This window comes from Chelonoidis abingdonii, chromosome 3, assembly GCF_003597395.2.
Source record: "Chelonoidis abingdonii isolate Lonesome George chromosome 3, CheloAbing_2.0, whole genome shotgun sequence".
NCBI lineage: Eukaryota > Metazoa > Chordata > Testudines > Testudinidae > Chelonoidis > Chelonoidis abingdonii.
The window spans coordinates 37,927,815-37,944,942 of record NC_133771.1 but is presented as its reverse complement, the minus strand read 5'-3'; the positions used below and the strand labels follow the sequence as shown (position 1 = coordinate 37,944,942).

At 40.4% G+C, this 17,128-nt stretch overlaps 1 protein-coding gene and 1 non-coding gene across 16 annotated transcripts in view; both read right to left on the bottom strand.

The window, feature by feature from the left end:
• Window positions 1–17,128, bottom strand: part of MYT1L (myelin transcription factor 1 like) — a 383,199-nt gene that overhangs the window by 207,985 nt on the left and 158,086 nt on the right. The gene's annotated exons all lie outside the window — the stretch shown is intronic.
• LOC116831250 (U1 spliceosomal RNA) lies at window positions 8,713–8,880 on the bottom strand. Its single transcript, XR_004375163.1, has one exon. It is a non-coding gene; the product is annotated as a U1 spliceosomal RNA (small nuclear RNA).

The window sequence follows — 17,128 nt, the reverse complement described above, 5'->3', positions numbered from 1 at the left end:
AATTCTGCAGTACCTATAATACCAATTTCCTGGAACTGGAAGGGACCTTGACACGTCATTGATTGTCCAGCCCCCTACCTTCACTAGCAGGACCAATTTTTGCCCCAGATCCCAAAGTGGCCCCCTCAAAGATCGAACTCACAACCCTGGGTTTAGCAGGCCAATGCTCAAACCACTGAGCTATCCCTCCCTCTGAAGCTGGTTAGTGATATATGTGTGTGTCTGTGTGTATGCACAGTGTTCAGTTTTATACATGTTTCAAGTACATAGGCAGGCAGCTGTAATATACTGTTAAATGTAATGTGTATCCTGAAAGAAAGACTGGCACTTAACTAGTAAATGCTGGGGGAGGAGAGGTGTCTGAGTGAGAAAAAGAAAGTGAGAGAACCAAGGAACCACAGGTGCTAAGGCCAGTATCACATATGGAATGGAGATGGAAGATGCACTGAGCTCCCAGAGTTAACCAGGCTTTGTAATCTTCCCAGTGCTGAGCTGAGTGCTGGGTCATTGATAAATTCCAGAGACATTATCCACAGACTAAATGGCAAAAAAACAAAACAAACAAACAAAAAAAATCCCCATGAGATCAAAACCTAAGACCAGCTGCCAAATCCAAAACCACAGAATACTCATCAATAATACTGGCCAGGAATTTTCTGTTCAATTTTTCAATAAAAATTATTTAATAAAATTGTGGTTTCTTCAAAATTATTTTTTGTCCATGGGAAAATTGGGTTTCTGGGTATTGCTGAATTTTTCCAATTTTTTTATTATTATTACTGGGAAATATTTTGGTGGACCCAAATTAAAATCTTTTACTTTGTCAAGTGAAATAAAAATATTTTATTTCAGGCCTGCTTGACATTGAATTCTGTCCACCTGAGCTGCTATAGTGCCTCATTAGAGGTGCAGCTGTAGTCCTCTGGCTGATCTTTCATGGTGTATCTTGGGAGTACTATGACTCCAACGCATCATGGAAGACGAAGTCTGATCAGGGACCCTGACCCATGCAGGAAATTGGATGTATGAGGCACTTCAATGACAATCTGCATGAGGCACCACAGTAGCTCGGTGTTGAACTGAGTCAGACCAAAATGGTTCAATATCGGAAGGTCAAAACGTTCTGTTTACATTAAAAATAAAGAAACAAAAATTTCTGACCTTTTCAAATCAGAAATTGTTGGAACTTTCCATTCCACAAAACATTTTGGTGTTTAGACTTTTTGTCCAGATTTGGGGCAAAAAATAGTTGTTTAATATGGGAATTTCTAACAGGACAGAAAATATTACTTTTAATTACCTTTACTTGTCAGCCAGTGCCCACTAGGGCCAGAATCTATCTGACCACTACCATCATCAATGAAAAATGCACAGGGTGTTACATTAAGTTAATGAAGTTGGACAGGCCTCTGACCTCGCTTCCTCTCTTGTACAGTCTTTGGTTTAATCAGATATGCCTATATATAAATTCATAACTTTGCTAGGCACTAAAAATCATGGACTCAATAAAGACACTGGATTTATGGCTCATTACACAACCCTCCTTTCTTCTATCACTACACAGATGTTACCTGCCTATTTCACCTTGATTGGTCTCTATCAACTCCTTATGCTTAACAATCTGTTCCATCTTGTATTTAACTGTGACACTCTGAGTACATTTTCCTGAAGAAGAAATGTGTGGAGACCAAAAGCTTGTCTCAGAAGTTTGTCCAATAAAAGATATTACCTTACCCACCTTGTCTCTCTAAGATATATCAGGAATTTGTGCCTCTACACTATCCAACCCCACTTTACCCAGACAAGACATCAGAAATGAGGAAGATGTCTCAGAATAATTGTGAGCACAGACTGAGGTTTCCCAATGCAACCCTCTAGAAAGCAGAAGCAGTGGGGTGGGCAAACCCCCATAGTATACTTCTGTAGTAGGAGGGGGACGAAGGAGACACAACCAAAGATGGAAAAAACTTGTGTGTAATTACTCTTCCCTGGTCCCAGGCTGTATTTGGGTTGTAGGAATTAGTCCATATGGGCATGAACAGGGCCCTGTGAATAACCCAACTTTGAGGATACAAATAGCTGTGTAATTACCTATTTTCAAGATGCCATAGAATCTCCTAAAATGAGTGGGAAAGGAGTTCTGCTTTCCCTAGCAGCTTAGCTCTCCATGTCAGCAACCTCTCCTCTTCCCCAGCTTATGACCTGTGCAGCAGGGGAAAGTGGGTGCCATGCAAAGCTACTTATTTGCATAATTTTAGAGCCCCCATCTAGCAGCAGTTCCCATACCAGCTACTTCCTCCTCCAAGCTACCACTCTGGTTCCTCCAATTTCCCTAATGATTGTCTGTCTCTGTTTTTGTCCCAAGGCTCAGCTGCTATAAGTTAACAATGCCATATAAGTCCCAGTTTGTTTAATAATTTCATGCAGCTCTGCTACATAAATTTGGGAGCTGTGCTGCATAATTTACGTCTAATCTATTATTGCATTATGCATGGGGCTTGACAGAGACTTGAGTTCTCACAGAAATGTGAGTTAGAAATGATGAGTAGGGCATATGACTTTTGGAGCCCACAGTATCCAGTGTGGTCCAGCAGCAACTAGAGTCAGCAGTGTCAAAAGAAAAAGGATTTTGCACTAATTGTCTGGTTTAGAAATACTGCAGCAAATGTATCTCTGGTATAACTCACTTGTAGTTACATAAGAGATATATCTCTGGTATATCTCATTTTAGTTACACGAGGGATAAATCTGGCCCTTTTGTGTCATCAGCAGCTATCATTCTCTGTTCATAGGTACACAGAGATGTCATGTATTATGCCTCAAAGCGTTAGCAGAGCTAAGGTGAAGGCTGAAGTTCAGGAAGGTAGCCTGCAGAGTGCTCCTGGTCATTGTTCTCTCTAATTTTTTAACAAGCTCAGCAACTGGCGATTCCAGATGAGCACCCTAATTTTGGTACTTAGCATTAAAAGAAGTGCTCTAAAAATTTCACACCTCTGCAGTCTGCCCCAGATTTTCTCTCCTACCTTCTGTGAGGTGATCTTGGCATCTCCTGCCAGCTCCTATTATTTCAATTGGTTGTTCCAGAAACCATGATTCCTGTCACTGCCTGAGAAGAGTTGCTGCTTCTGGCAGGGAAGGGTTTCTCAATCTCTCTCGCTTTTCCATTTTCCCTCTCTCTCTCTCTGTCTCTCCCCACGCCCATGTCTTTTCCTCTCATCTCTGCTTTCTGTCTCTCCCCCTGCTGTCCTCTTCCATTTTATGCTGCCTTTTTACTCTCCTCTTCCTGATATCGGTCTTCTATTTCTTCCTTTGCTCTTAAATTTTCCCTCCCTTTTCACCCATTCAGCTTACCTTTCTATCCCTTCGTTCTTTCTTCCTACCCCTTGCTCTCACCTCCTCTTTCTTTTCCTTATTCTTTTATTTTTGTTCTTCTTACCCTTCCTTCTCCTCTATCCATGCTACAGTTGGTCAGCCAGGTATTTATTTCACAAGGGTGTTGCTGTAACCCACTGTTCAACATGTGTTGTGTCCCCCTTCTAGACTGAGTCAGGTATAATCGATGGCTAGAGACTTAGGGCTTGATCCAATTCCCATTGTACTCAATGGGAATCTTCTATTTTACCTGGGACCTGGACCATGTCCTCAGTCCTTTAGTTCAAGTTGTCAAGGGTCATGTTAGTTTTGGAGGTCCTGATAACCACCAAGATGATACTTGTTACATTGGCATCAAGCCTCTCTTTATAATGGTTGCCATTAAAAAGTCAATATTTGCTAACAGTTACCACAGTTATTTCCTACTCTATGCTTTGTTATTTCAAATATCATGTGTGATAACTGAAAGAAAACACTAATTTTTTAATGGTGAACATTTTATCTTCACACAATATGAAACAATATAGGAATGTGTCAAGCAAAATATCAAACAGATTGAATTGGTATTATTTCCAGTAATCATTAGAATTTTTGACAATATTAATATATTTATTGCATAACTGTGGGGAAATGTTATGCCATTTTCTGTTCTTGCAACAATTTTTGTCACAAAAATGAATTATCACCACAATTTAATGGCTGGCATCTCTCTCTGTCTCTGATAACATATTCTGGCTCCTATGACAAAAATTAGAACAAGAATGAGAAAATGGCATGAAGTTAATCCATTATTTGTAAGACTGATTGTAGCAAGAACAGGAAATTGCAAGTATTACATCACCTTGCAGAACATTATGGTGGTTCCAAGTCTGTGATTGTTTAACACTTTGACAAGAGGAAATACATTCTAAGGCCTGATCCTGAAAACGCTTTTGCACATGTTCAATTTTACTACTCTTAATACCATTAAAATCAAATAAAATGGCAGTAAAGTTAAGTATGCACATAAGTGTTTGCAGGATCAGAGCTTAAGTCACTTGAAAAAATAACTCCCTAAACAGAGGAGATATGCAAAAATATTTATTGCACTTTTATATCCTTTTTTTATTATTTTGTCTTTTTAGGCAGTGATCCTAATTTACCAGACAATGGTAATGCCAGATGCACCAGTTTACAATAAATTGAGCCTTATTTAGCATCCATAAATTCCATTGACTTCAGTGCGAGTTACACGAGTCGAGCCACGCCAGAATTGGGCCATCAGACCTTGTTTGTCTGTTACCCGCTATTCAAGTGCATGTTCTTTACCCCCACAAAGAAGCTTAATCTGCTCCCAAACCCCTGTTATCTGAAAGTCCACTACAGATCAGAACCTGCATCATTTAATAGGAGATGTGCAGCACCAAGATTAATCATCATGAGCCTGATCCTGCAAGAAGTTAACCACCCTCAACTGCCCATAGGACTGAGTCCTAAGGGAGTAAGAAGTAATCTAAACTAAAAGTCACAAGAACCTGAAAGACTAATATTGATCCATACACCAACAGTAGAGAAACATTACTTTAAACTTGAGTGGGGTATTTCGTACTTGTTTTTGGAATTGCTATTTTCTTGGAAAAATCTTTACCAATCTCCATTTAGAGAAAGGTTGTTTATACTAAGTCTTTGGGAGTGAGAAGGAAGAAACTTGTAAATTGTCTACCATTGTATTACAGCTGCCTGTATTGTTTTGTCCTAAATTAAGTGAGTGTTAACACAGCTTCTTTACATTAGCAAATATACTTATTTGGTCACAGCTGTTCAATGTTTCTTATAAATAAATAATTGTTTACAGCAAGCATATATTCAAGTAGAAAAAATAGTAAAATAACTTTATATTATTCTTACTATGCAATGGCTAGTGCCCTAACCAACCCGTTCCTTTATTAGTAAGTGAACACCTCTCATGCCCAGTGTGCAGAGGCAAATATTTTTAAAGCTAAGCACACAACAGCTTTGCAAATGCTTTTTGAACATAGAACCTCTCAGTATATTTCTCAGCAGAGGTAAAACTGGCTAGAATAATTGCTTTTATCGATCTGGGTAATTAAACTTATATGCTTATCACCATGGTATCTGAACACATATGATAAAACCATCCTATCTAATGAAGAGAATGTATACCATATAGATTGATATTACACATTTTAAATCATGTATGTGGGTTAGAATCTCAGTGTTTCGACTTGGAATTAAGCAGTTAACATCAACAGAGAAAGATCTAAAGAGGAGACACAGAACAGCAAAGGTGAAGCCTGCTAGGCTGCCTCTTTGAACCTCCTTAAGGACTCTGCAGTATTTAATTTGGGCACATTCTGAAAGTCTAATAGTCTTCTTCAGGGAATCAACTCCTGACCATCATAGATTCTAACACTCTTGCTTTGCCTTGGCTATGTTTGATGTTTTTATTTTCTTTATGGGAGATGTGGGTGCTTTAATTGACTCAAGATAATGTCTTAGCAATCATACAATGCATTGTTAGTACCTGGTAAAATCTTGTTATAGATCAGGTTGAAACCCTATTGAGGTTGATAGGTATGACCTCACCCTTCAGTTAACATAACTGTAAATATAAGAGTCACCTAAGACAAAAAGTATGTGTGATGAACTCACCCAGGAGCTTTGGGGCTGAGTATTGCTTTGGGTAGGTATGTGAAAAAGTGTGAGAAAACACACAGATACTAAAGTCACAAACAAGAAAGAGGAAAAGAGGCAAGAAAAGCCAGGCAGGAGCTGTAAGCACAGTGTGACCCTGGAAAAAGGGAGAGAGTGTGCTTTAGGATTGGGTTTTCACTAGAACACGGTTTCTCAAACAGGGTTGCCGCATCTGCAGGGAAAGCCCCTGGCGGGCCGGCCCAGTGCATTTACCTGCCCCGTCCGCAGGTCTGGCCGATCGTGGCTCCCACTGGCCACGGATCACTGCTCTGGGTCAATGGGAGCTGCTGGAAGCGGCGCGGACCGAGGGACTTACTGGCCGCCGCGTCCAGCAACTCCCATTGACCCGGAGCAGTGATCCGCTGCCAGTGGGAGCCATGATCAATCGGACCTGAGGACAAGGCAGGTAAACACACCAGCCCAGCCCTCCAGGGGCTTTCCCTACAGAAGCGGCGACCCCTGTTTGAGAAACCCTGGACTAGAGTCTTGGTGATGTAAGCTAAAAAACTGCTCTTTTTGTCTTCAGGGCTTTGTACATCTTTCTAAATAAACAAAACTGCATCAATGAAAACCTATCACCAATTTCTACTTCAACTGGAACATCCCCAGAGTCCCAAACTTTGACTAGCTGCACTTTTACTGCTGATACTGGCTGAAGGAGGTAAAGAAAGAAAAAGGAGAAAAAAGAGTAAAGTAAACCATCAGGTTCAACACTAATTGTAGGGAAAGACTGTGAACTAATGTTCAGAGAAGGGACTGGGAATTAGGATGCCTAAGTGGTTTTCTTAGCAGTCTACTAGTTCACAATGTAATGATGGGAAAGCCACTTCCTTTGTGGCTCTGTTTTCCCCATCTGTAAAATGGTGATACAGCTAACCTGTACCATGGAGATGTGAGTCTTAATTCCATAAACTTTTAAGTACTTGAAACCAGAAATGAGATGATATAAAATAGAAGGGAGTCAAGGACAAAGCCTTTCGGTACCACGGAACAAACATTCCGAGTTAAGGCTTTTCTTTGTCCTTAAACTCTGTCTTTGTAGCACAAGCAGCATTTATGTCAATTGTAGTATGCATATTTCTATAGGTCTTCATAATACCTATATAAAAATGGAGCAGTGTGTAGGTGTTGTTGAGGTCCTATAAAAGGTATGTACTGTTACAGGTGCAGCTGACTGTAACCAAAGGGGGGTGAATTAAGAATAAATTGGCAGACAGCAATGGGTTAGGGGTACAAATATCTGACCCACCAAGATGCCTGCTGGTAATCCCCAAAACCTACTACTCAGCATCTCAGAGAATTCCAGGAGGCTTGTAATGAAAACATAAAATTCACAAAAATGGCACTAGATACTGCACCCATGGGAATATAGATAGATGTAATTAATATGGTCATAGCAGTTACCGATGGAAAAAAACATTGAGTCCATCCAGTCCATCACCTTGGTAATGCGGGATTGTTCGTAACATTGTCTACTACTTTGCCCAGGGTAGTTTTAAAATTCCACAACTTCCCTTATTTACCAGGTTTTTCCTGATATTCTGCCTTTCTTATACCAGTCCAAGGCTTCTAGTTATAAATCTATGTACCACTTTTTATAATTCTTCCTCAACTTTGGTATTTACATATCTCATATTTGAAAAATATTATGTGTCCTCTCACCCATTTGGTCATCTCATAGCCTAAGTATACCTATTTAATTTTTTTAATCATTCCCATAAACCAGTTCCTCTAGCCACTGGATCATGTTAGTTATCCTAATTTGACATATTTTCCTAGTACTGTCATGTACCGACCAGAACTGATGCAACATTCCAGCTGAGACTATCCAGGGTAAAATTTTCAAAGGTGTGCAAGAGTCTTATCTCAATGGTACTCACAGTCAATAGGAGTTAGGCACTTTTGAAAACTTAACTCACAATGGCCATTTAGAGACAAGATTATCATCTCCCAGCTCCATGATGTGATGCCTCAGTGTATCCAGCCCCAACATGTCTTTGTTTTCATTTTTTTTTTAAATGAGAGAGAAGTTTGAGACATTTAAACAACAGAAAAAAAAAAGAAAAATCTCAAATTCTTGTAGCAATAGGTATCAACAGAAGCATTAACTTTATCACTCTTTCCTTATTTAAATAAGGAAAAAATTAAAGGGGCTCTTTTAAGATCTCTTACTCCAGATACAAAAGGGAACTGGATCTGCCAAAGGCAAGACTTGTCCAGCAGTAGAGAGCTACATTCTTTTCCCTTTACATTGAGCCCTGTTGATTTCACTGGGGTTACATGTGCAGCAGGAAATTACCCAATATGGCTAATAGTGGCAAAATCTGGGCCAGAAATCATGTTGAGCAAAGGTATCAAATCATAAAACGCTACACATGGGGTCTATTTCACTGCTGTATATGTAATTCACTGCAGTTGAGGTGACCACACACCACAAATCAACTGTGTGAAAGGACCAACATGCCATCCTAAAAACCCTCGCTGGCTAGCGAACTGGCAGGAAACCCCACCCCTGCACTCTGTCGCCAGCTCTCCTCTGATTGGAGGAGGGCACAGCACTTGAGGAAGGAATGCACGGGCTGTCAGACAGGAAAAACACATGAAGTGGCTGCAGAGACACAGCTCATTGAGAGCCTGAGCATGGGGCTGGAGGAAATATGAATGTAGTCCCCGACTACCACAAACTATGCAGTCAAGTTTCCCACATTTGGGGAAATCACAAGAGTCAGCACAACCCAAAGGCAATGGATAAGCCTTACCCCAGGGAAATCACCTTGGTGATGATGGTATTTCCCCTGAGCTACAAATTAATATCTAACCTGCTGTATTAATACTTTTACCTCTCAATCTCTTTCAAATTCTCAGCTTTCTCCTTTCCATTCAGGACTGGTTTGCATTACAAAGTTAGGTCTGCTCAATGACATCACTCAAAGCTGTGAAAAATTTCATGCTCTGTGCAATGTTGTTAAAATGACCTAAGCCCCAAGTGCAGATACCATTAGGTCGACAGAAGAATTCTTCCATCGATCTAATGGTTGTAGTACAGCCTCTTGGAGAGATGGATTCACATAGCGATGGAAGAACCCCTTCCGTCACTGTTATGTCAACACTACAGTGATGCAGTGATGCAGCTGCAGTGCTGAAGCTGTCCTGCTACAGCATTTCTAGCATAGACAGTTTCTGAGTTGCATGTAAGTAAGTCAGGACAGAATTTGTCTCAGTATTAGCAGTAATGTAGTCAGCTACAACAGCTGGTATATTATAAGCTGCAGTGTTTTAATATCACTTCTAGAAATATCAGGCAGTGTTTCTAGAGGCTTGTAATGGCTCACAGGTAGGATGGGTATCCAAACCACTTCACCTTTTTGAATATCTTCAAAACTTGATAGTCACAGTTTGGAATTCCAGTTCTGTCCAACGTTATTGACAGCTTTAACTCAACATTTCTTCAGTTCCATTGGTTTACAGAAGATTTTTGGGAGCCAGATCCTCAAATGGCATAAGCACCACTGGAGACATGCTCTTCAATTCAGCTATGACAGTTCATGGCAGCTGAAGATATGGTCTTCAATATTATATTAATTTTGAGTATTACCTATTTATTTTGACACTGCAAAAAATAAGTCTTTTCATACTGCATGAAAGTCAATGAGAGTTCTCAACGTACATTTACAGTAAGGAATGGCTCATATTTTGTAGCTGCTACTATGTATTTTGTAAATAGGACATTACATAGAAAGGACATTTACACAGTACTTCTATTAATATTTTTACAATAAGAGATACATCTGACTTTTAAATAGTAAGAAAACGGTAACAAAAGAAAAAAAACCACCCCAAGAAACAAAGAGAATTGCAAAGGATGTGAGAAGGACAAACAACAACAGATTTTACAAACAGATAATGATCAGGAGGACTGTCAGACTACAGTCTCCTTGTGTGATTGTGAGGGGAACTTGGTGACAGATAAGGCAGAGATTGCTATGAAGCTAAATGATTTCTTTGTCTCAGTATGTTCACCAGGGAGAGTGAGGAAAATATGCCAGAATCAGAGAGAAGTTTCCTGGAGGCAAAAAATAAAAAATTAATGAAAGAAAGGGTGACACCAGAGTAGGTAAAAAGAAATTAGAGCAACTAAAATGGGAGCTAAAACTCCAGACTGGAAGGCCCGCATCTCAGCATTCAGAAAGAGATTAAACTGGAAAATAAAAAAAATCTCATCTAGTTGGGTTTTTAACACCTCACTGGAAACAAGAGAGGCAGATTAAAAGAGCAGCTAGTGCAGTGTGCCATATTTTACGAGTTCACTGGGGGACCAGATGATTCCTGGTCTATTAATCTGACCAGCATATTGGGTACGATTTTAGAAGCACTGATTGGAAAGGCAATTTGGAATGGTGCAGATTGGTGCACTGAGAGCAGTCAGGACCAAAACACAAGATTTGGCCATTGGATCAGGTGCTTAGACTGAATAGGTCAACATTTTTGAACTTGAGTGCCTAAATTTACATATCTAGACACCTGAATAAAGTAGCCTGATTTTCAGAGGTGCTGTGCACCTCCAGCTTCCAATGACTTCAGAGAGAATGTGGGTGCTCAGCACCTTTGAAAATCAGGCCACTTCTTCAGGTACCAAACTATGTGCTGAAGTGTCGACATTTAGGCATGTAAATTTGGTTTAGGGAATCAGGGTCTGCAGCAGAACTAGACTCCAGGCAACCTAATGAACGCAGCTGGCTACAGTAGGCTGCCTGATTTGCTACACTGCCTGGCTGGTTAGAAAGGTCAGCAGACTGGCTCTTAAAACCCGCAGCAGCAGCAATAGTGGCTGCTCACAGCATTTGCCCATAGCTGCAATAGTTCCTATGCTTACTTATTCCCAGCCTAGCCCCATTCCAGGTAACAGTTCTGACCCTCATCTCTGCTTCCTGACCTTCGTCTCTGGCTCTGACCGTGATCCTGACCCAGGCTCTGATTCCTGGCTGCCAACTCCTGCTCTGACCATGCCCTGGGCATTGATAGTTGGCCTTGGATTTTAAGAAGCCTTATGTGGGAGAGTATTACATATTAACCAATCTGATGCCTTATTTTGTTAATAGGGTATTGATGGCAAAATACTCAAATTAGATAAATAACTTGGCTCGGTAATAGACAATGGTGTTGTACGAATCTGTTATTAACCAATTTACATTGCAGTGACTACAGAGGACATGGTATGCATGAGGTATGGATATTTGAAGACTGTACTAAACTGTGAGGCTATATCAATATCAAAATGCAGAGAGAGTGAATTTCAGGAAACTGGAAAAATAATATCATGGGCTATGATGTGGGTTAAGGAAAATAGCATAGAAAAAAGTCATGAAATGAGGACTGGGTTGAACATAGCAAATAGTATTATGGCTGCACTGGTGGGGGAATAAAGATATTGGGAGATAAGAGACAGAAACTTAAAACGATCAGCTCAATCTCTGCGGGAGTTAGGAAAACAAAAAAAGATCTATAAATAGAGGAGATCATTATGGCACTGCTCAAAAGACTATTGAGCACAATATTTGGCACTATATTAAAGCAAGGATTGAAAGAATTAGGAAATGCACAGAAAAGGGCAACCAGAAAAATAACAGGACTCTAGAGACTGCAGTAATGAAGAGAGATTAAGAAAATTAGGATACTATATTCATTAATAAATATGAACACAAGAAGGGTAATAGCCAAGGTGTACAAAAGTCAGAGAAGGTGAATGAAACAAAACTACTAGGCTTAAAATCGAGAGCACATGAAGTGAAGCTAAAAGGAAGGGTTTGGTGCTAGTGAAAATAGAGAAGCATCTTTTATGCACAGAGGTATTCATTTGTGGATCTGACCATCAAGGGGAGAAGTAAAATTGGCAACCCTGAAAATAATCTAGAAGAGATGAGTACCCAAAGGGACCAAGCATCATGTGGTCCACTGCCAGACAGATATGTAGAGAGGCCCTTATGGACCCTGTAGCTCTATCAATCCTGAAATATTACACTAATGTAACTATTGTAACAATAGACTGTTCCTACCAAAAGAGTTTAGTCCAACAGCCAGCCTTTGTTACCCTTAGATATGTGAAGTAATAGCTTGCTTCTCAAATGGTCCTATTGATTTAAATGGATCTACTACAGGAAGAAGTACTATTCCACATGAGCAGTGGTGGCAGAATCTGTTCCTTTAAATGAAGATAAGATGCAACAAGTGGCTGTAACAAAAGAAGTGGAGAAAATATGGGAAGGAGGATAGGAATACATTATTTACACCATTTGCTGTGTCACTCAAAGGTTGTTTGAATGTTTTCAAAAGCTGTAAAATTTCTATCAAACAAAGGAAACAAGACTGATATCAGTAATCCCTACCGGCCACAATTTGTAACGTTAAAAATAAATCATGGAATCCAAGGAAATCAGTAATATTTTGCATATCGTTTGCACTATGCATATAAAGCATACCGTAATACAATTCACAAACATTAACTAATTCTCACAGTATTCTTAGCGTGACTTTCCCCACAGGAGGGGAGAAAGTGAGTCAAAGAGGCAGGTGACTTGCTAAGTGTAACTGAGGGAGTTAGTGTCAGAGATAAGATTAGAATGTGAGCTCTCAGCCCTATGTTTAGATCCACTAGGCAATCCTTCCTACTTAACAGAAACAGCCATAGGAGAAAACTATTACTAGCTGCTAAAAAATGCCAGCTTTTTTTCTTTTATAGATTACTAAACTGCACTCGCTCAAACAAAGGATTAGGAATGCTCACAATTTCATTTTGCTAGAGTGTTGGAAATGGGTTTTTACTACATTATAAAAGAAAATATTTGAAATCTGAAAACAATATATTTTGAGCCATTTTCAATTTAAAAAGAGTCAAATCCATTAAATGAAAATGAATTATCCAAGAGTGTTCCTTTCGTACAACTCCAAACAGATGCTGAACCACCACCATGGTACCACTATGTGTTACAATAACTCCCCTGGTAAATGAATACTCAACGAAAAACACAGGTTTTTACTCTTTGCTCTCAGTGTGGGTTGTGTGGGGGGGGGGGTTGTTTGTTTTTGTCAATAGGTTTAAAAAAATACACTGGGTTGTGCAATAGCTAGCACTGCAGAGTGTGGACTTCATCATATAGTGGAGATTTATAACTCTGTGAAGTGAACGGATCATGCAACTTTGCTGCTGCTTTAGGCAGACAGTTAAGGTTATTGCCTGTTTTAGGAATTCTCAGGTTGATTGCACACTAGAAAGAGGATGCAAGTTATTTCCTTGTTCCTTCATTTGCTTACATTAGCTTTATGCCACTAGCAATGGATCTATTTTGTACTGCACCGCTCTCTACAACTTTGTTACATGGCACAAAACGTAATTAGTTTACTACCCAGACATTTGAACCAAGTGCTAAACGTTCTGGAGAAAAAATAACTATACCACACTTGCTCACAAGTTATTCATACAGGGAGGCAAATTAAGCAACTGTATATGCCGTTTACAGCTTGCTTAAAAGATGGGTGTTCTTCACCAAGTTTTTGGTACCCTAATGAGACAAATTTATAGGGCTACAGATACATTCAGAAATGGGAGATTTTAGAGGGATGCTTGTTAACAAAAAGCTTTTGATTTCTCAATGAAGTAAAGATGCCAGCAAAAGTTAAAACAGGCTTTGCTGTACTGGTAAGCAGAGGTGTTAGTGTCTTTTATGTACAAACAAGTAACAGAGGATCCAAACTCTACCTCCCTCTGATTAAAAGCACAGGCATGAAGGCAGCAACAGAGTGCAGAGAGGCCCTTAATTAGCTTACCTGTTCACAAAAAGTGCCAAGGGCTCTAACTCAAAATCCTCTATCCACAGAATAGATACAACAAACCCAATGATAAAGGAGGCTTCCCCATCCAACCTTAACTTGAGGGGGCCACCTCTAGCAGTGAAAGGGTAGGTCATTTTTCAACATTGCCCATTCAGTCCTTAGCCTCTGCACGGACACTGCCAACAGTAATGTCAATTATGGTGGCTGATCTTTTTTGCAATATGGCTCTTTAAAATTTAAGCAGACAAAATTTAGCGGTGGCTTTTTTAAGGAAGGGAGACAATTCACAGCATGTGTATCTATGAGTGACCCTTCTGCATAGGTGATTCATGCAGCTAGTTGTTTAAAGTGCTCTAAGACCAGTCTAACAATTTACTGACTGTTAGTACACACTTTGTGTCTTTCCTCTCTGGATGGAAGGTTGTGATAGCTAGCTCCTCTTGGAATGCTAAGACTTCACTTGTCCTTACAACAGGGAGGTACAGCACAGACTATGATTTTGAGATTAAATTCCTTGTCTACTACAGTCTTAAACCACAAGGCACTTAAAATTATATCTTGGACTAATAAAATCATATGATATAGTTCAGATGAATTACACCATATTAAACACTCTTGAGGTAGGAGTCTTGCTATGTTTAAACAAAGCAGCTACAATTTAAATATACAATATGACATATCAACATACTTATACATTGATGCTTCTGAAATGCATTTTAAAAGTCTCAAATTTGAGTCGATTCTGTTAGCCAACTGAGTATATAAAACTGAATTATTTATAATGCAAGAGTTCAGGCTGACCTGATGGCTTGTTGTTATATTGAACTACCATGTCATAAATGTAGGCTTTTATCTCATATCCAGTGGAAGCTGAGTACATCACATATGTGATACCAACAGTTTCCTTGGAGATAAGTGGCTAGATCCACCATTGGACAATTGTACCAACAGCACATAAGTGAAGATGCTGACAAGGACTTTCTCCTAGCAGGTAGAGTGGAGGTTAAAATAGATTTCTGCCTTTCTAGGGAACAAATGCAAACCCATCAGGGAGCTCTGGCACCATAAGGCAGATGGTTAAAGTGTTATGGATATGGGGGGATGAAGAAAATACTCCCAAGTAAGTAAAGTAGCACCTTGATTTTATTCCAAAGCTCTGAAACATTTTTCTTTGATTCTTTTTACCAGTAACATGATTCCTTTGGCTCAAATTATCACTCACCATGCTTTAAATTACCGTTATAGAGATGACACACAAATCTACTATGTTCATTTTGTTTCTAGTGCTTTGCACGCATGACTTTACAAAATGTTGTTCAGAGACAGGCTTAGATGTCTGTGAATCATCTCTGCTTGCACCAAAACAAAACCTGACTTTTTGCAATCTGTACTCCAGAGGTTTTTTTTCTGGTCAGTTTGGGGACTGGGTTTTATTGATGAAGTACCAGATTAATAGATCTGGAGAATGAAAGTCCATCTTTATCCACAGAATAAGAACTGCCAGGGCAGCACCCTGCAGACTTCCTAAAATGAAGAGAGCAATGTGCCTCAACTGTGTTCTGGAGGAATGACATATAGTCGTGAGAAGGTAGTTCAATCTCCATATCATTCAATCCTTATTAAGACTAATGGTCTGGAGACTTAATGCAAATGACCCAATACTCTTATTTGCATATTTGAGCATGCACTGCTTTATTTACATAAGTAATCACAAATGTTCCGATTAACAACTCTTAAACTTGACAAAGCTGCAGTATGAAACGAGCTTTTGGAACATGGAAATTGCTATGTCCAGGTAACTCTAGCAGTTCCTTCAGACTGTGGCCCTGGTGCTTCTTGTTCTGAAATTGGTGGTTGGGTTGCTAGTCCTTTGTGTTGGCTGCTGCTTGCCCTAGGCTAGGAAGAAGATTTGGCTGCTTCCACCAGCTAATGGATGTTCTAACTGGGCTGCTGGCTCATGACCTAACTCAGGCTGCTCCTTGCTACTTACTTCTTGGGTGGGAAGATTCCGGCTGCTGCTTCCTGGTTTAAGATGCTTGACCCCGGCTAGAGCTACCCTGTAGTTCCACAGCTATAGCCACAGGTGGGCTGCAGGACTGTACTTTAGGCCAATGTTTCCCAAATGGTAGGTGCATAAGGTTTCAGCACCACTCAGGTTTGGCCCGGCCACTCCTCTGTCACAATGGAAGGAAGGCAGGCCAAACCTGAATGGTGCTGCGACCCCATGCACCAGATTCCAAGTCCCCAAGTGGGGAGCTGGATCCAGTCGCATGGGACAGGAGCTGTGGCTGCTGGGTGAATGTGGGCAGGCTTACTCTCCAAACTCCTCTCCTCAAGGCTTCCTCAGCAAACAAGGAGTTTGAGCTGGAGAGGGCAGCTGGAGTGGGTGTGGGAGCAGAGCCTGACTTGTGTTGCAGCCTGTTTTCCATCCCCTTTTAAAGGAGCAAAGGCCTCACACTATGGGGGTGTTTCAGGATCCTACCACAGTTCTTTAGCCACCAGAGAGGGCAGGCCTGGGAGTACAAGAGCAGGGGGCTGGGAAGAGCGAAGTTGGGGGTTTGGGGGTGGGCTGGAGAGAGGAGAGGGGACTGGGGAAGAGTGCTAGCAGTGTGGAAGACACACAGTTTTGTTTGTGTTTTTCTTTCTTGTTTGAATTTTTTAAAAAAGTAGTTTCTCTCTATATCTATAATGGTTGGTCCCCAAAAGAGATGAGATAAGCAGTTGGTGGGCAGCTTTTGTAAAAGGTTTGGGAAGCCCTGCTCTAAGCTATGTCTCTCTGGTTAGATTGCTCTAATCAGAGCGATCCTGTTTAGAGCACCCTAAACCATAGCTAGAGCATCTGCTCAGCCCTCCAAATCAGGCTATTTAAGCCCCTACTCTGAAGAAGTTCAGACAGCAACTGGAGCAGGAGCCTCCCAGCAAAACCAAGAGACTTACCAGATCTAATACCAGGCTAGACTACCAATAAGGAATCAAGCTACGGTGTGGGTTGAGATATGAGCAGGATCAACTCACTTCACACAGGATGCTAAGCAAGCTTTTAGTAACAGCCAACCTAGGCTGGTCTTGAATCAACAACCTAGAAATCATAGGCTCCAGATTCAGTTATTACTTTCAATCATGTATATAGCTACTTTGTGAGGCAGAAACAGTGGTGCTCTTTTTAGCTCCACTCACAAATCAAGCTCCTACTTCAGAATCCAAAATAAGATGCATGTGATGGATTTGGAGCAAA